Here is a 20,565-nt window from a genome sequence, read left to right on the forward strand (position 1 = left end):
GGACATCTGCAGGATGGTAGTTCGGTAACCTGTCTCAAGAAAACCTACTATTTGGCATTTTGTCTTTCCCACTTACTGGTTCTGTCACCTTTTGTTCCTCACCTTGCCTTCATGGACATCTATATGCTACATGGCCCCACTGGTTGCATTCAAAACATTTAACCCTAGGTCCTGGACATGTACCTGGACTAGTGGCTTCCTCTGCTACTGGAAGATTTTGTTGGGGCAGTCTGGGCTGCCTACAATGGGTTCACTTAGACCCATGAGCAGCACTGGGTGTCCCTTTCCTGTGTAGTGATGCCCTGCTTGTTAGGTATAAGTCTCCCTTCTTCCCAAACTCATCTGAAGTAGCACATTGTCTATCAGCTAACCAGATCCTCATGTACCCAGGCAAAGTGCTAAGGGCTTGTTCCCTCACCAAAAGGTCTGCCAGCCTTTCAAAAAGTGGTGACCTCACATCCACTCACCCACCTATGAAAATAAGTGCTCAGTTCAGCAACATATTCACACACACTTATCTGCCTTGCATCTATGCTCACAAAACCTTTCCCAATAAAATTCTAAAACAATTATTTACAGGATTATAGTTAAAACAGTCAACATCAGATAATTTGGAAAGTACATTTACAGCTTTACCATGGAGTAAGGGTGTGAGGAACCATACCCAGAGCTTTTGGTCAACATCATACTGTTTACTTACCCTCTCAAACATATAAATGAAACTATCAAAATTATCCCCCTCTGTAAACTGTGGAAGAAATTTACTGACCTTTTGTGCTTCTGGGCTCCGGTTATTCCCCTTCCCCATTACCTCCATGACTCTGGAGAAGAGTCAGCATCTCCTTTTCATGCCGCCTCTACCTCTCCTTCTCCACAGCTTCCATTTCCAAATGCCTGGCCTCCAACTCAAGTATCTTTAGCTCCTGATGGATTTTTAAGTCCTCTGTAGAAAGTTTGAGCTGTCCCATTCTCTGAGTGCTATTCATCTCCTCGGCCAGTCTGATCATCCTCCTGATCGCTGTTTTCTGATCCAGCTGTGACCAAAGCTGCAATCATGTCTGCCTTAATCAGGTTTCCATGTACCAGTCCTTTAGCCTGGCACATCTCAGCCAACTGGCTACTTGTCAGCTTGCCATACTCTTCTGCTGACACACTTGCCTGCTCTCCCTGACTAATTAAGCTAACAAAAGGAATAATAAAAAAAAACAAAAAAAAAAGACTGTAAGCCTGTTTCCTACTTTTCCTGTAACTAGTGTTCCAGATACAGATTTGCTGGATGTAAGCTTCTGAGCCCCCCAAGCCTTTCTGTGTTAGAGGGAAGCCTTCTAGCTCATCAGTGGGAGTGGTAACCACTAGGTAACCTGTCTTCCACATAAGGAGTGATTCTGGCCCAGAAATTGTAGTCATTGGCCGTTTGGGCAATCTCTCCCATCTCACTCAACTTTCTTATTCAAAAGCCTGCATTTGCACTTGTTTCTGTCCTGTAACTCATTAGTACAGATACAGATTCTTAGCTTTAGCAAGTAAATTTGCTTATTCGTGCTCAGCACTTGTTCAGAAGTTGTAAGCACTAAATAAGCTACTAATTGCTAGAGCACTCAACCTTCCTCATTACCTAGAGGAAAACAGTTTTTGTACTTACTTTTCTCACTTGCTTAGAGTTGTACTCACTTTCCTCACTTATCTAGAGGAAATTTTTTTTTATTCAGGCATATCCAAGGGTCAGCTCCCAGTGTTCTCTCCTGTCTATTTGAAGAAATGTAGAAATTGCCTCATGTACACAGACAACCCTCTCCTCCTACCACCCAACACTACAACCTGTGAGAGATGCACTTATCTAGCCAAACTGGAGGTAAAGCTCTCTCCAACCAAGACTGAACTTGACAGTCATGAGGAGAAGGTAAACATTTGCACCACACCACACTCATCACATGGTCTCACTAAATCTACACCACCAAAATCCACACATAGTAACACAAAAACATTCGCGGAGGCTCTCAATAATAATCTGTCTAAGCAACGGAGACCTCCAAAGCAGAAACGCAAACAACTTCCGTCCCCCAATACAACCCAAATGACACATAGCCCACATACTCAGTGTGCCACTCAAGCACAGCCAATAAGGCAAAACAATGTACCCAACACACTAGTCATAGGAGACTCTATAGTCAGGCACACTGATGTCCCACTCACCAGGTTAAACAAGGAGAAGGTTACTGTCAAGCTGCCTGTCAGGCACCAGGATCCGCCACATAACCCACGTACTCAGGTCACTCCACCACACGTACAAGTATGACTAATTGTCCATGTTGGTGTGAATGACCAGAGACGTACCTCCCTGGACTACATGAAGAGACATTGAAGAGCTTTCCGATCTTGTAGCTCAGGCAGGTATGACCCTAGCCCTGAGTAGCATTCTGCCATCGCCCAGAATGATACCACAGTACAAGGACAAAATGATTGACTTCAACAATTGGCTAAGCTTCTGCCATCATTCTAAGGGAATCCAGTTTCTGTCCACTTGGGATGACATGGTCGACAGACCATGATGCTTTGCCACAGATGGCCTGCACCTGTCACCCCTGGGATGCCGGATACTGGCCAAGGCTCTTGCTGCCCCTATAGTGCCTTTTTTAGGCAAGGTTCAAATAACAATTTCACCACCGTAACAAGAACAGGCAAGCAGAAACGGAGGGTAATGCTACTCAATGCTAGAAGTCTAAATCTCAAAATGCACTCACTTGAGGCAATCCTTAAAATGGAGAACATCGATATCTGTGCAGTAATTGAGACCTGGTTCAAGGCTCCAGAGAGCACCCCTGCACTACCAGGCTATAACTCATACCACACTTTTCGTCCATGTAATCTGGACTGAAACACCAAAGGTGGAGGTGTGTCCATATTCATTAAGGATATCCACACCTCCAGGCTAGTTGCTCAGCATAATGCATCCGAGGTTATCCAAGTGCAACTAACTCTGGGCAAAACTGCAATCCAAATTGTAGCTTGCAACAGATCTCCCACCATGCCCCAGGATTCCCACTCCTCTTTTCTTGATGTGCTGGAAAATATTAGGGTTCAACCAAACACCCTAATAATGGGGGACTTCAACTACCCCACCATTAACTGGGAAAACTACTCGTGTACCAACTCCTTAGCTCAACACTTCATGGAATTCATAAACTTCAATGCCCTGGATCAACTTATCCACACCCCCACCAGGGGCAACAATATCCTAGACCTAGTCATTACCAACATGTGTGACTAGTGTTCCATACCTGAAGTCAACTCCTCATTGGTCTGATAAGCTAATCACCCTTAATATCCACATCCCGCCCCCAGCCCCCCATTAAGGAAACCATGGTAAAAAATGTCTCCAAAGCCAACTTCATGCTTCTTAAGACAGAAGTGGTGAACTTCATGACACCCATGCAGATGGACAATACAGTTGCAACTGCTGAATCCTACACAAATGCACTCTATAAGCACTTACACGAGTGCATGGATAGTGGTATCCCAAACAGAACCAACATTCTATCCTCCAGCAAAAGGAAGCCAATCTGGTGGTCCCCTGCCATAAACAAATTCTACAACAGAAGGAAGAAATTGTTGCGAGAGAGAGTAAAATCCCATGAGTGGAGGAGCTTCCTGGTCAGCCTCAGGAAGAAGCTAAGATCCCTTATAAGATCCTCCAAAGCTAGCTACAAAAATAAAATTGCCACTAATTCTAAGGACAACCACAAAGCATTCTATAGCTATGTAAAGAATCTCAATGGCAACACCCAGATCTGCTCTGAGTTACAGCACAACGGCACAAAAATTACATAACCAACTGATGCTGCCAACATCCTGGCAGATAGGTTCAGTGCTAACATTGCCCCCCCTCACCCCCTAAAGAGCCCATATCTATACAGGAAGAATGCAGAGTCCCTGTAATCACAACTATGCAGGTAAAAGCTGCACTCTCTAAAGCCAAAAACACTGCATCCATGGGACCAGACAACATCCCAGGCTGCGTTTTACATGAACTTCAGAACAAACTGGCTCCACCACTTAAGCAACATGTTCAATAATAGCCTTGCATCAGGCTTTGTGCCCACTGAATGTGAATGGTGCACAGCAACAGATATCACACTCCACAAAGGGGGAGCCACCAATGATCCTGGGAATTATTGACCTATTAGCCTGACAAGACTGATCTGCAAGGCCATGGAACGTATCATCATGGAACTCATAAACAAAGACATTGGTAACCTTCGGGGTTGTAAAAGGCAGATCATGCCTCCTAAACCTGATCGACTTCTTTGAGGCAGTCACCAAAGCAGTAGATGAGGGTAAGGTGGTTCACACAGCCTATCTTGACCTCGCCGAGGCTTTTGGCACCATCACCCATTCTGGAATTATAGCTAAACTCACTAAACTAGGTATAAATCCCTACATCACAAGATGGGTTGCTAATTGGCTCACTGACAGAACCCACACTGTAAAAGTTGCAGACTCCAAATCTGACCTCAAAGCAGTGACAAGTGGAGTAACACAGGGTTCTGTTCTGGGACCTCTCCTGTTTGGTATCTACTTCTCTGAGGTGCAGGCTAATGAAGTTCACAGATGACTGCAAACTAGGAGCCATGGTCAAGTCCCCAAATGATATGGACATCCTACAGAAGGGCCTCACTGAGACAGATGCCTGGTGTCAGAGCCATGTCTTCAAGCTCAATGCCAGAAAGTGCAGTGTCATCCCCTTTGGTAAAAACTCTGTACCCATGAACTACCACATAGGCAGCAATCTACTTAACACCAAATGTGTGATAAGAGACCTTGGGACCCAGGTGGACAGTAGTCTCTCCTTTGATAGTCACATCGCCACAGTAGTCAGGAAGTCCATCTACATGGCACACCTCATCATAAAAGGGTTCTCATCCAGGAAAAAAAAAAAATGTCATTGTTCCCCTCTACTCAACACTCATTAGACCCATTATAGAGTACAACGCCCCTTTTGAAATGTACCTCACAAGACATCTGCAGCAGCTGGAAAGGCCACAGAAGTACCTCACAAAGAGAATTACTGGCCTCAAACAAATGCCCTATGCTGACCGCCTCAAAAAACTCCAGCTTTACTCTGTAGCATATAGCCTACTCCCGAAATGATCTCTGCCTAACATATAAAGCTATGTCAAACCCAGAGTTGTTGGACATGCTACACCTTAAGAAATCCCAATCCCTCCAAGTTACATGCTCTAGGGACCTAAACCTTGTCACTCCAAAAAACAGGACATGCTGGAGGAATAGATTCCTGTCCCAGAGACTTCCCATACTCTGGAACAGGCTACCCATCTATGGCAAGCAAAGTTCTTCATTAGCACTCTTCAAGAAAAATCTTGATGAGTGGATGGGAAATAGGAAATACACCCAGAGGATCATTTCTGTGTCTCTGCTCGACAGTGGCACAGGAAAATAACTTTCTTGGGTGGGGTAAGCCAGGGAACCTTGTTGGCTAGGCTTACGTAGGCCCTTGGGCCAATAGCCTAGTACTTACCTATGAACACAGCTGTGATCTGAACTCTGAACATTCACTGCATGGCTGATTTACAGTACCAAAAACACCTTTAGTGATCACTGTACACAAGCTACAGGAATTCACTATCCACACCACTAGAAGCCAATTAGTATGTGATGTGGCTAACTCAACACTATCAAACAATATGTGGTGTGAATATCCCACCACTGCCAAACAATATGTTTTGCCCATGCGCTGGCCCAGTAATCAAGGAGCCTAAATCCTCACCAGTTAGGGGCATGCACATTGGGAGGATAACAAGTATACACACAGTAAAGTACAGTTTGCCTTAAGAGCACACAGAGATCACAGTCAGTCTGGGGCTGGTTTCCCCCTTTTCTCTCCAGATCCCTAATGACACTCCTCACTGGCATGGCTATAGGGTTCAGATCTCAGCTGAGTAGTCAAACCAAAACCTCCCGTACCCTCTCTGTCCAACCAGTGCTTTGTGTCCCTGCCCAAGTAGCTGACATGTACACACTTTGAGATTTGGTTTATATATAAACATACAGACACCTTGGGAAGGCTGGCACAGGTTCTCCAGCTATGGCCCCTTCCCTCCAGACTGTAAGGTAGAAATCACTGCCACCAACTACTAATATCAGCTACTATAAAGGCCATTCCCAAAGGGTGGCCAATTTCACTGTGCAATATTACTATAATCCAAATAGTACGTGTGACCCAGGGCTAAAGCTATTGGGGTGGCTTGGACAGTATCACCCAATATATGCAATGTACCCTAAGAGCTTAAATTACCTTTAGTCAAAACAGCCACAGTTGAAAGGTTTAAAAATATTTAATAATAAATAATAAAAATAGAAATTGTCTCAACACAATGACATTACAAAGTTCAGAAATCACAGGAAAATGCTTTAAAAATACTGTAAAATATTCTGACATAAATATAGAAAATAGCTGTACTAATTTGGCTATTTCTATCTCTAAGAGAAATCTCTGTTCTAAATAAACATCTTACTTACAGAGAAAAGGTGCCAGTGAATCAGTCTGTTTAAGTTCAGACAAAATCCAAAATGCTCAATTCTCTCTCCCTGAGAAAGTCTTAAATTGATAACACAGTATTGCTGAGTCATTTCACATTGCATCATTCTTGACATTTCTCTGGTTCTCAGAAACTAAAAATTTGCATTTCTTAGTAAGCTGCAGCAATAAAAAGACATTATACATGTAAAACATTTGTAATTATCTCTTACCTCAAGACAATAGAAATATATTTCCTGGCCCAGACATCCTGTCTCTGAGCTTGAGATCAAACAGTCATAAAATGCTTTACTTATCAGCTTTCTTCCAGCAGGGTGCACTGTGGTTATACTGTTTGAAGCTCACTACAACATATAGCTTAATCCTAACATATAGCTCTCCTTACATTTGTAGAGCAAGCCTGTGGATACATTAATATTTACAAATGACATAGAATCTAGCTAGGCTAGCAGCTTTCACAAATTGTAACTTTTCCCTTATCCAGAATGGAAAGAGGGAAGTCAGTGCATCTCACAATGGAGTTTCCTATGACCAGAATACTAGGTTGTAGAGTGTTTTACCTTATTGGATTTTTCAGCTGAGGCACAATGAGATATGTGTTAATATGTTGTGATGGGAATTGTGTCGTTTGTGTATATGTAGAGTTTTTGAGGACTGTACCTGAGAGGCCTTTGGGATCACACAATCACCACTGAAAGGGAATAATCCTGCACCTGAGGATTGCTGATATTGGGTACATCTCAACCATCTGTTTTGGTAAACTAAATGGTGTCAACCAAATAGAGGTTGATCTTTTGTCTCTTCAATGAAAGTTATGCAATCATATAATTACACAAATACACACACATCAAAACTGTACTGGAAAAGAAAAGTAGGGGATGAATCCTAAAGTGAATGTGGTTTATTTACAGAAATAAGTGAAAACAAAACAAAAATAAGTTGTATTGTACAACAAAACAATGTTTTACACTGTTTATACAGGCTTCTACCACTAGCAAGTTCTTCTACTAACAAGCTGCCTGAGTCTCTGTTCCTATAAGGATTCTACTCTACTAACAGGAAAATGTCTCTTCAAAGAAATCCAAAGGCAAATAATTCTGCAAAGCAATTCTCCCTCAGTATTAAAAAGTAAGCAACTCTTCCAAATATGTATCTGTCTCTTCTACATATATATTCATTCTGCAGTAAGAATCAACCAGTTCTCATGCACAAATATTTCCTCTGCAATGAAAAGTGAATTTTTTCTACATAAATATTGCCTCTGTACTGAGAGAAGTGTCTTGAATTTGTAGCCCTCTCTGTTATGAGTCTTTTAGCAGGTGTTTCACTATCTGCTTTGCCCTAATAGCAGACATACTCTTTTAGCTAGCAAGTTAAGTCAAACATTCATTTAGATAGCACATCTTATAAGGCGGCACTATTTTCATGTCAGAACACTAGACAAACTGGAGATTTTTTTCAATATTTTACCTCTACTGTGATATGGTGGCTTCTCCTATATAGGGTCATGAGACCTGAATGGCAAATCTGTAATGATGGCCATGTTACCTGACCCAAGTACCCATTGGCCACATGGCCATGATTTAATCTTGCATAAACTCTCTATGAACTTATCCACTCAAAGCAATCAGACAGGTGACAGACAGATAGCCCAGTTACTTCATATGTAAGCATAATGCCTTTCAGACCCCTATACCCTATATAGTTTTAGGTTCACCTTCTCCTCTGGCAAATTTTCAACATGACAAAATATATTTGTTCTAACAGGGAAGTCTGAACAAAAAAATCTTCATTTCTCAAAAAGAATTATTTCTTTTCTTGTTTTGAAACTTAATGCCTCGTGTACTTGAACGGTACCTTTCTGCCTATATCTATCTAATTATAAAACCTTCACCTTACCTCATTGGTTTTAAGATATAAGTGTTCCCTGGGATTCAGCAAGCTCTGCACGGCATACATGAATAGTGCAAGAGCAGCTGCATGCAATATGGCCGACGAGCGATCCAGGAACAAGCTCCCGGGATGTGCACGAGCACTCCTGCACTTTTCCTGCATGGACACAGCTCCTATATGCCAATTGCCCCTTTTGCAGGTGAAAACAATGCAAATGAGGTGAATTAGCAATCCAGGAAGCAGGCAGGTGTCTGCGCAGCAATAGTGTAACCTGCAGAAATTAATTTGGCTACTAACCGAATACATTTCTGTAAATTACAAAATGGAGGCTTGACAGCTCCAAAGAAAGCATGTATTCAATACAGTAGACATGCCAATGGCCGAATATATGGCCATTGATATGAGAAATAGCTGAAAAATTATAAAAAAATAACTTTTTTTGGTCGATATTGGCCGTTTAAGCATAGCGCAACTGTGTGCAAACGGGATCATCCCGAAAATAAGAAAAAAACTTGAAAATAAGCTTTTAAAACAAAATCAGCATTCTGCTATAATAACAAAAAAAAAAAAAACAGACTGGAGGATGCAGAACAGAGTGAAAAATCACGCAATGTAAGCATAATAAAAAAACGTTTAATCCACGCTTTCATAACCAAATATCTTCAGAATAAAATGTACATTCTCTACATCACATTTAAAAACAGTTTTGAAATGCCTCTGCACCAATGAACACATCTTTCCACTTAAACAGCTACACAATTAATCAATAAAATTTCAAAGCTCAGGAAGTTATTTCCTTATATAGACTCTACGGTCTTTCAAAAAACATTTAATGTTAGCAGTGTCATTTATACCAGTTTTTTTTAATTTGAATTTAATCTGATTTGCCATAAAGCCTCCTTTTTGTTCAAGATTTGTTTTGAAATTGCCACCCCTAAAATCATGACTTCCTTGCTCCAGCACAGAAAAGAAAAATGTTTTGTACATGGGGCAGGTGATAGTATGCGTATAAAAAGAATTTGTCTTGTCTTCGAATATTGTAATAATGCTCCTTTATTCTAGTGCATAGAGCTCTTGTAGTCATACCATTGTAGAATGTACTACAGTGTGCACACATACCAATGTATACAACTCCTTTACTCTTACAGTTAAAGTGTCCTGGAACTTTCAAAGTGTAAGGCAAATGTTCTAAATTAACTAAGGGACCTTCAGAAATGTATCTACATATGTTACAGTTCCCACACTTATACATGCCCCAGCTTTTCTGTGTGATGTTGGGACAATGAACATGTTTGTTTCTCTCTCTTTCTAAAATGTTTAAGTTATTTTGATTTTTATATACAAACCTAGGTTGGGTCCCCACAATGGATTGTAAAATCTTTGTTTCCCTCTAAAATCTTCCAGTTATCAGAAATAATGTTCCTGATAATGCCACTGTCTACTGTTATGTCCAAACAAAAATAATTACCAGCATCAGATGTGTTTCTGTCATAGTTCTGTTTTTTATTAATGTTGGAAAACCCATGCTCAAGGATGTCTGGAAAGAGACTGTCCCTATTCTGTGTGACATTTTGTATTAATGTTGGAAAACCCATGCTCAAGGATGTCTGGAAAGAGACTATCCCTATTCTGTGACATATTCAGTGTGCTCTTTCAACAGAATCTTACTATTCCCTCTTTCAACAAACAAGGTAGTAATTTCCTTCAAAAAATTCACCCATTTCACTTGTCATTCAACTAGCGCTTATGAGCTGTCCTTCAGGAATATTATTCTTCATGTAACAAGGCTGCATGCTGGTATAATGCAAGTAACTGTTAGTGAAAGTTTCATTCCTGAAAATCCTACTAACTTATAAAGCCAACATTCCATTCCAGAATCACATCCAAAAAATGGACTTTTAGTCCCACATCCCCCAGGACAAATTGTAAGTATCCTGATCGGGAGTTAAGGGTGTCAACAAAACGTTGCACTTTTTGTACATCCCCAACCATGACAGAAACAAGTCATCAATAAATCTCTTAAAAAATGTAATCTGGTATTCCATGACTAGTGGTTCCAGCACAGTGCACTTCCAGTGACCCATCACAATGTTCGCAAAGGATGGTGCTGCAGGGGACCGCATAGCCACCCCCTGAATTTGTTTGTATATTTATTTGTTAAATACAAAAAAAAATGTTGTTTAACAAAACATCTATTAATTCACAATAGAAATTACTTTCAGAATTGCTAAATGCAGAAAATATATTTAAGTATTCTCTAACTTGTTCCACTCCTTCAAAGTGGGGAATACAGGTGAAAAGAGAGACAACATCAAGACTAAACATCACCTGTGTGGTGGGATCAAAAGCTGTAACTAAAGTGTATTCCCTGATACTATTTAAAAAGTCCCCTGAGTCTTTTAAGCATGTATTCATTTGGTGAACAATGGGATTTAACTTAGAGTCCACCTCTGTGATGTAGTTTGGGGTAGATACAATAGGTCTAAATGGTGGATAGGTTTTACCTTTATGTGTTTTAGGAATTCCAAAGAAGGAACCTAATTTTGGATTGTCTATGTGACAAAAAATCATAACGGTCCTTCTCTAAATTGCTGTTCATTAAATTCTCAAACAAAAAAGAGTAAATAATCCTGTAGCTCTTGGCTACTTCCACAATGTCTGTTATGGTATATTCTACTGTTACCTAGCATTTTCTCTATACAGGTAACATATTCCTCTTGGTTCATTAAAACTAAAGTACCCCCCCCCCTTGTCACTTTTCATTACTCTTATGTTGCCATTCTCCTGTATTTCTTTCAGGACTTTTTCTTTAGATAAATTGTGATACATTTTTCTTTTCTTTACCCCCTCCCCCATGACATTTCTTTTCTTTACCCCCTCCCCCATAACATTTCTTATTTCACTTTAACAAGCCGATTCAAAAACTTTAATAGTATGCAGTAAGTTAGGGTTGTAGCATGAAGGCTTTACATATTTGGTGCTGTTGCTAACGATGTCTAAATACATAATTCAAGTTTAAAGACCTAGTGTACATTTTATGGCTTAATACAACATTTGCTATGTTCGCCCTCTCTGAGGGTACAAAGTTTAAGCCTAAATTTAAAACTTTCAAATGGTTTTCATTTAAAAGAAAAATAGACAAATTTATAACATTTACAGTTACAAAATACCTATTTAATTGTCTGGTGAAGAATTTGACAGTTTGTTCTCTTCTCCTTAATGCACACATTCTCTGGTTTCTGCCCTCCTTCTCCATGGATAAATAAGTCTTAGTTCTAGTCCCACCATCATTTTCATCATTAGTTGTTGTTAACAAACAGTCCACTTAGTTGTTGTTAACAAACAGTCCACTGCCAACAATAGAAGTTTCTGCTTCCACTATATCCATTACAGAGCCACTACTTCCTTCCCTATTTAAAAATCTAACTTCAGAAGTTGCTTGAAAGTTCTTCGTTTTAGGGGCGTGGACTTTATTGATGTATTTCTTAAAGGGGAAACGTTTGGTCTGATTATTTGGTGCTTTGAATTTATCCTGGTTTGTTCATTCATTCAACACACAAAAGTCAACATATGCTGTGTCATTTTCATACACAGCAGCCTCTCACTTGAGCTTATGATTTTTATGGCTGATTATAACCTCTTCATGTTTCTGTAGTTCAGAGAAGAGTGTATGGTATTCAACCCATTCCCCAATCTTGCTATGATAGTCCTTAAGCAAGATCTGTTTTACAGATCTCTTCCCTTAGCTCAGTCATGATTTTACAGTTGTTTTCCATAAGCAGCTTCAGGAACTTAAGACCAGCATTGTTAAAGACTTCTTTTAGTGTAACAAAAATTCATCGAAGTTATCAACCTCGTTTGGGCATTTAAAGAATCTCAGCCCTTAGGGACCATTAGCCAGCTCTATACAACGTGAAAAATATTTGTTTTCTAAGTCTACACTTTTGTATTTCTTTAATAATCTGCCCAAATTATTACACAAGTCTCTGTAAGTGTTCAGCTCTATACTGTTAATAGGTTTTTCAGAAGATGAAAAAGGATCCAATTTACTATTTAGTAATGAAGCTATGTCAGCATAAGTCTTAATTTTAGAAACAGCTTCAAAGCTTTTACCTTGTTCAACAGAATGTGTGTTAAAGTTTACCACCATCTCAACCTCATCATCTGAGCTGGACAAGACCAGAATGGTATTCACCTTCTCCGGAATTAACAGTTGCAAAGTCTGCTGAATATCTTTCATAGTGTTCAATAGTGAAGACAGAACATTCTGTCCACCTTCACCGGGTGTAGGATGAATGCTGACATCCATCAACAAATCTCCTCTGCTTTTTGCCATAGGAACCACATCACCAAAAAAAGTAGAAATACTCCTGGATGACCACAAGAACCAAAAAAAAAACAGACTGGAGGATGCAGAAGAACAGAATGAAATCCACATGATGTTAGCGTAATAAAAAACTTTTAATCCACGCTTTCATAACCAAACTTCTTCAGAATAAAATGTACACTCTCTACATCACATTATATTGTATCTGCCCCAAACAACATCACAGAGGGTACTTCCTTGTTGGTGGACGCTAAGTTAAATCCCATTGTTCATCAAGTGAATACATGCTTAAAAGACTTTGGGGACTTTTTAAATAGTATCAGGGAATACACTTTAGTTACAGCTTTTGATCCCACCACACAGGTGATGTTTAGTCTTGATGTCGTCTGTCTTTTCACCTGTATTCCCCACTTTGAAGGAGTGCAACAAGTTAAAGAATACTTAAATATATTTTCTGCATTTAGCAATTCTGAAAGTAATTTCTATTGTGAAATAATAGATGTTTTATTAAACAATGATTTTTTTGTATTTAACAAAAAAAATACAAACAAATTCAGGGGGTGGCTATGGGGTCCCCTGCAGCACCATCCTTTGCGAACATTGTGATGGGTCACTGGGAGTGCAGTGTGCTGGAACCACTTATCATGGAATACCAGATTACATTTTTTTAAGAGATTTATTGATTACTTGTTTTTGTCATGGTTGGGAATATACAAAAAGTGCAAAGTTTTGTTGACACCCTTAACTCCAGATCAGGATACTTACAATTTGTCCTGGGGGATGTGGGACTTAAAGTCCATTTTTTGGATGTGATTCTGGAATGGAATGTTAAGCTTTATAAGTTATTTAGTAGGATTTTCAGGAAAGAAACTTTCACTAACAATTGCTTGCATTATGCCAGCATGCACCCTCTTTAAATGAAGAATAATATTCCTAAAGGACAGCTCATAAGAGCTAGTCAAATGACAAGTGAAATGGGTGATTTTTTGAAGGAAATAGAATTTATTACTACCTTGTTTGTTGAAAGAGGGTATAGTAAGATTCTGCTGAAAGAGCAGGCTGAATATGTCACACAGAATAGGGACAGTCTCTTTCCAGACATCCTTGAGCATAGGTTTTTTAATATTAATAAAACACAGACCCATGACAGAAACACATCTGATACTGGTAATTATTTTTGTTTGGACATAACAGTAGACAGTGGCATTATCAGAAACATTATTTCTGATAACTGGAAGATTTTAGAGGGAAACAAAGATTTACAATCCATTGTGAGGACCCAACCAAGGTTTGTATATAAAAATCTAAATAACTTTAAAAAACATTTTAGAAAGAGAGAGAAACAAACTTGTTCATTGTCCCAACATCATACAGAAAAGATGGGGCATGTATAAGTGTGGTAATTGTAACCTATGTAGATACATTTCTGAAGGTCCCTTAGTTAATTTAGAACATTTGCCTTGCACTTTGAAAGTTCCAGGGCACTTTAACTGTAAGAGTAAAGGAGTTGTATGCATATTGTAGTGCATTCTACATTGGTATGATTACAAGAGCCCTATGCACTAGAATAAAGGAACATTATTACAATATTAGAAAACAACACAAGACAAATGCTTTTTTATAAGCATACTATCACCTGTCCCATGTACAAAAACATTATGATGTTCTTCATCTCACATTGCTGCAGTCCTGACACTTGGGTAGTCCGCTGTCCCAGTATGCAGAAGCAGTTTTGCAAGTGCAGGTTGGCGTTCTGAGATTTTCCAAGTCGGAGTTTCAGACAATATTTTGTTTTTTCTTGCCTCAGTATTTTACGGATGTCAGAAAAAGTGAATAACTGTATTTCTTGTGGGAAACAGATACCTCATAGGGATTACCATACCTTGTGTATACCTTGCTTAGCGCACTATAAAGAGAAGATTAGATTGTGCCAGGTTAGTTTTGGGAAGCGGTGTAATTATAAAATGCCGCCGGATGCCCGGCCGCAGCTCTTCACAAAAAGCGCAAGGACAAAACAGCAAAGCCTAGGCTGGAAGAACCGCCCCACGGACGCTGGTTCTTTGGAGCCAGAGGTTCAGCCAGGAATTTCTTTGGAATCCCAGGGAGAGACTTTATTACTGCAAGATGTGACCTCTCAGGAGGTAGGCCAGGCGGAAGGGCTTCTCAGGTAGCTGTTCTTCCCTCCCTTCCTAAGGTGGTTAGGCCCTCCCCTGCTGTTTCCAAGGCTTCTCCCAGGGCAGGCCAGGTTTTGTTTCAGGTGTTACCCCTAGTTCTTCAGGGTCTGTACCTAAGAAGCATATGCTTAAGATGGCAGAAGATTTGATTACAATGATTAGAGGTTCTATGCCTCCTGATAAGAGGCCTAGGGTGGAACCTGAGCTTGGGAGTTTTGAGCAGTGTTCAGATGCTTCTGAGTGAAGACTTGCAGGAGTATTCCCCTTATTCTGATTCTGATGTAGATGATTCTACTCTTTCTGCTTCTCCTCCTGAGGATTTTTCATTTTCAGAGACTCTTCATTCCATGAGGGAGCATTTTAAATGGGAAGGTCAGGATTTCTCTGATTCCAGGAAAAGGCTTAGGGAATTTTTGTTTCTACCCCAGCATAGACCTTTAGCTATACCTCCTGTTCTAGATGTGGTGGAGGATGTTTTTGCAGAGGCTACTCTGAACCCTGATTCCTTGCCTCCTGCTCCAGTTAAACCGGATAGATATTATAGGGTGCCTGAAGCTCATAAGTATCTTTTTAAGAGTCCTGGGGCAGACCCAGAAACTGTTTCACAGGGGCCTAAAGGTGTTAAGGCTTCTGTTGTTAAAAATCCTGTTCCTCCGGATAAAGAGGCAAGGGCTTTGGATAGATGGGGAAAGAAAGTGTATACTTCTTCCACTTTGGCCATGAGAGCTTTGAATTGCCAGTTTCACATGTTGAAATACCAAAATTATCTCCTTTCACAATTAAAGTCTAAGGTAGATGCTTTGGCGGAAGGTATTGAGTGTAAAGAGTTGCAGGATTTAGTTCATGTTTCTGAACAGGTGGGTAAGCATTCTTTGCAATGTGGTTTTGATGCTGTGCAGGCCTCTTCGAGGGTGGCTGCCACTGGTTCGGTTCTTCGCAGGCACGCCTGGCTGAGGGATCAGAATTTAGCTGAGCATGTGAAGACAAGGATTTTAGATGCTCCTTTACAATCTGATGTGTTGTTTGGTTCGCCTGTGGAAGCAGTTCTAAAGAAAATGGAAGACAAGGCTAAGTCTATGCAGACTGTTAAAGATTTTTGCAGGTTCAGCCTCCGAAGTTTAGTAGAAATTGGCCTACCAAGGGGTGGACATATCCTGCTTATGATTCCCAGTCTAGGGGTAGGTCTAGACGTGGTAGGGGCAGAGCTCAAGGTTCTTTTAGGCCTAGAACAGGAGTTCACCTGCTCAGTCTTCTGGTGAGGGCAGGGTCAGTCCCAGACCCAATGACCTGCCTTTTCAGCTGCCAGAATCTTCTCGTCTGGCAGCACCTTTGGGAGGAAGGTTGGCACTTTTCAAAGAAAACTGGAGTTTAATTACCCAAGACAGATGGGTATTGGATATCATTCACCATGGTTACAGGTTTTATTTCCATACCTTGCCTCCTTTCAAAGGCATGCCAGACATTCCTCCTCAACAAAGGAAAGAGGCTCACAGGCAAATTTCTCTGTTGCTCCAAATAGGGGCCATTCAGCCGGTTCCTGTGCCAGAAAGGGGCCTAGGATTTTATTCTCGCCTGTTCCTAGTACCAAAGGGGAACACGTGGAGACCAATTTTGGATCTGTCTATCCTCAACACTTATCTGGACATTCCCAAGTTCAAAATGTTGACGTTACAACAGCTTTTACCTCTGCTGGGCAAAGATCACTGGATGGTAACTTTGGATCTCAAGGAAGCTTTCCTTCATGTTCCTATCAGACTAATTTGCAGGAAGTATCTGCGTTTTCGAGCTGGGAATTCTCATTATCAGTTCTCTGCATTGCCCTTTGGCTTATCTACTGCCCAGAGTATTCACAAAGGTTCTGGCTCCAGTGATAGCTTTCTTCAGGCTAAAAGGAATACAAATCTATCCTTATTTGGACGATTGCCTACTTCTGGCTCAAGGAAGGACGTGCTTCTTCAGCATTTGGAATATGTGATAGCAGTGCTAAGATGCCTAGGGTATTCTGTGAACGAAATAAAGTCCAGTCTAGTACCCTCTCAAGACATGTGCTTTCTGGGTGTGAGACTGAATACAGCAACCCAGATGGCCTTTTAACCCCGGACAAACAAAAGAATCTTTCTCTTTACTTCCATCAACTATCTCATCAGTCCGGGCTGACTGCAAGGACAGTCCTTCAAGCCTTAGGGTTCATGGCATCTTGTATTCTGGTACTTCCCAATGCCAAACTGTATATGAGGAAGCTACAATGGTATCTCAAAATGTATGGACACAGCACTGCCAGGATTTGGACACTGTCATTCAAATAATACCTTGCATTCAAAGGGAATTTTGTGGTGGGCTCAGGAATGTCACCTAAACAAGGGACTCTCTGTGACCCGCCAGAGGCGAGTCAGATTCTAACGACAGATGCCTCAGACACAGCTTGGGGAGCTCATCTGAATGGAAAGTGGATACAAGACAAGTGGCCTGCCAGACTGCAGCATCTACATATCAACATGAAGGAGATGTTAGCAGTCCAGTTTGCATTACTGGCTTTCAAGGATTTACTTCTTCCAGGGCAGGTGTTGATTCTAACAGACAACACAACTGTCATGTGGTACATCAACAAACAAGGGGAACACATTCTTATCCTCTATGCAGGCAAGCAATGATTTTGTGGGAGACTGCGTAAGCTTGCAACTGAATCTTCAAGCAAGGTTTCTGCCAGAGCACAGAACTCCTTAGCAGATGTGTTAAGCAGGCAAATCATGGATCCCCACGAGTGGAAACTGGATCTTCATGTATTTCAGACATTGACAGTGTCCTGGGAACTCCAGACATAGATCTGTTCGCTTCTCCACTAAACCACCAGCTGCCAAAGTTTTGCAAAAAGATTTCATCACACAGCCTGGAAAGTGGATGCTCTTTCTTTCAGTTGGAAAAATCTTCATGTGTATGCCTTTCCACCTCTGCCTCTCCTCCCAAAGGTACTCCTAAAGGTCAGACAAGACAAGCCAAGGATGATTTTGATAGCTCCAGATTGGCCTCGCAGCACTGGTACCCATTGCTGAGGAGTCTGGTAAGGAAGCCTCCATGGCCCTTACCTTTGATTCCACACCTATTGTCTCAGAAGGACGGGCATCTACTCAATGTCAAGCTTCACTCTCTTCATCTAACAGCCTGGCATATTCTGTTTTGAACCATAGCAGGTCTCAGCTTCCTCAACAAGTTTTGAATGTGATTATGGAAGCCAGAAGGCCTAGTACAAGGAAAGTGTACGCAGGAAAATGGAAGAGATTTTTATTTTGGTGTACAGCAAAGGATTTGGATGTTTCCGAGCCAAATTTGAGTGTGGCTCTTCAATATCTTACTGAGTTATTGGACAAAGGTTTGTCTTTCTCTTCCATTAAGATTCATGCTGCAGCAATTTCAGCTCACTATGATTGTGACCCATCATTGTTTTATCATCCTTTGTTCAAGCAATTTCTTAGAGGGGCAAAGAATATAAGACCCCCACGTAGAGCTCCTACTCCTGCTTGGGACCTCAATTTTGTGTTGGAGAAACTCACTCTACAACCTTTTGAGCCTGCAGCTACTGCTGAATTGAAATATTTGTCATGGAAGACTGCTTTTTTGTTAGCCATTACCTCTGCAAGAAGGGTGTCTGAATTGCAGGCCCTTATGGCGGTTGAGCCTTTCCTGATTTTTCATAAGGATAGGGTATCTTACTAATCCTTCCTTTATGCCTAAAGTGGTTTCTAGTGTGGCTTTAAACCAAACTATTCATTTGCCTACCTTTTATGCAAATCCCCAAAATAAGGAAAAGATTTTGCACACTTTAGATGTACACAGGCAATTACGTTATTATTTAAGCAGGACTAAGGATTTTAGGCAGTCTCAGCAGTTGTTTGTTTCTTTTGCTTTGAGTTCTCAGTGTAAGCCTGTGTCAAAACAAACTATTTCTAAGTGGATTGGGTTTTGCATTACTTTCTGTTACTCCCATCATGGCAAGGAGATTCCAGCTGGGATTAGGCCTCATTCCACTAGGGCTACTGCCACTTCTACAGCATTTCTAAGGGGGGTGGCAACTAAAGATATTTTGGAGGCAGCTACTTGGAGTTCAGTGCATACCTTCTCTAAGCATTACCACCGTCCTCTCTACTCTAAATCTAGGGCTGGTTTCGCCACTGCTATTTTACAGGGCATGTTGTCAGCTCCTGCTTCTTTGTGATTTGCCATCCTCCCTTACCTCTGCTTTGGGATTCTACCCAAGTGTCAGGACTGCAGCAATGTGAGATGAAGAACATAGTACAGTTTTGTACCTACCATAAATGTAGATGTTCGAAGATCCACATTGCTGCAGTCCTCCTTCCCCTCTGTGTGTAGGGGTGGTTGTGTGGGTAGGTTTGTACCTTTTGACTTTGTATATATTGTACATATATTTGGTACAGGGTGTTTGGTGTGTTGTTGTTTTGGTTTGGCCTTATCTTTTAGGGTCTTCTGACATCTGGGGCAAGAAAAGACTGACAGACTGCCTTGACCGACCCGGCGTCCAGCCTCTCTTTGGTATTCGGGCCGACTGGGACAGCGGACTACCCAAGTGTCAGGACTGCAGCAATGTGGATCTTCGAACATCTACATTTATGGTAGGTACAAAACTGTACTTTTTCTGTGTTGGAGCAAGGAAATCATGATTTTAGGGGTGGCAATTTCAAAACAAATTTTGAACAAAAGGAGGCTTTATGGCAAATCAGACTAAGTTCAGATAAAAAATGGTATAAATGATGCTGTTAACATTAAATGTTTTTTTGAAAGACCGTAGAGTCTATATAAGGAAATAACTTCCTGAGTTTGAAATTTTATTGATTAATTGTGTAACTGTTTAAGTGGAAAGATGTGTTCATTGGTGCAGAGGCATTTCAAAACTGTTTTTTAAATGTGATGTAGAGAATTTATATTTTATTCTGAAGAAGTTTGGTTACGAAAGTGTGGATTAAAAGTTTTTTATTACGCTAACATCGTGTGGATTTCACTCTGTTATTCTACGTCCTCCAGTCTGTTTTTTTTTTTTTTTTTGTTCTTGGGGTCATCCAGGAGTATTTCTACTTTTTTGGTATTATGCCAAAATAGTCAATGGTATGCATAAGACAACAATACCATGGAATAGTGGTTGCTAAGGGGGAAGGCTGAGTGTCAGTTTTGTAACCATGCATTAGCAGTCAGTTTTATGCAAATGAGGTGACTGATACTGAATCACAGATTTCCCCTCACTGTTAGCTTGCACCCGACTGTGTAGTTGGAGCAATACAATGGAATAAGCTTATGAGGTAGATGACCTCATGAGTGGGAGTGTCATGCATGCTGTAAGCTTATTGGAGCTCTGTGCCCCATGTTTGCCCTTAGCTAAGCAAAGCTAAGGAAGTGGGTTGTGCCTGAGGCTATCTAGTAGTATTTACATCGCCTAAATGGGTGTGCGTGCCTCGCACCAAGTTTTAAACAAACAAAAAAAAAACCCACAAATAGCAGCACTGTTCACATCTGAGCACTGGATATTCCCAGCGCACCTTGGAGCTTAAATGGGAAGGCAATGGGAAGGGAAAACAGCAGTAGGAAGGTAGTCAAGGAGAACTAGCATA

This window comes from Protopterus annectens, chromosome 8.part0, assembly GCF_019279795.1.
Source record: "Protopterus annectens isolate FY-2018-M chromosome 8.part0, PAN1.0, whole genome shotgun sequence".
Lineage (NCBI taxonomy): Eukaryota > Metazoa > Chordata > Ceratodontiformes > Protopteridae > Protopterus > Protopterus annectens.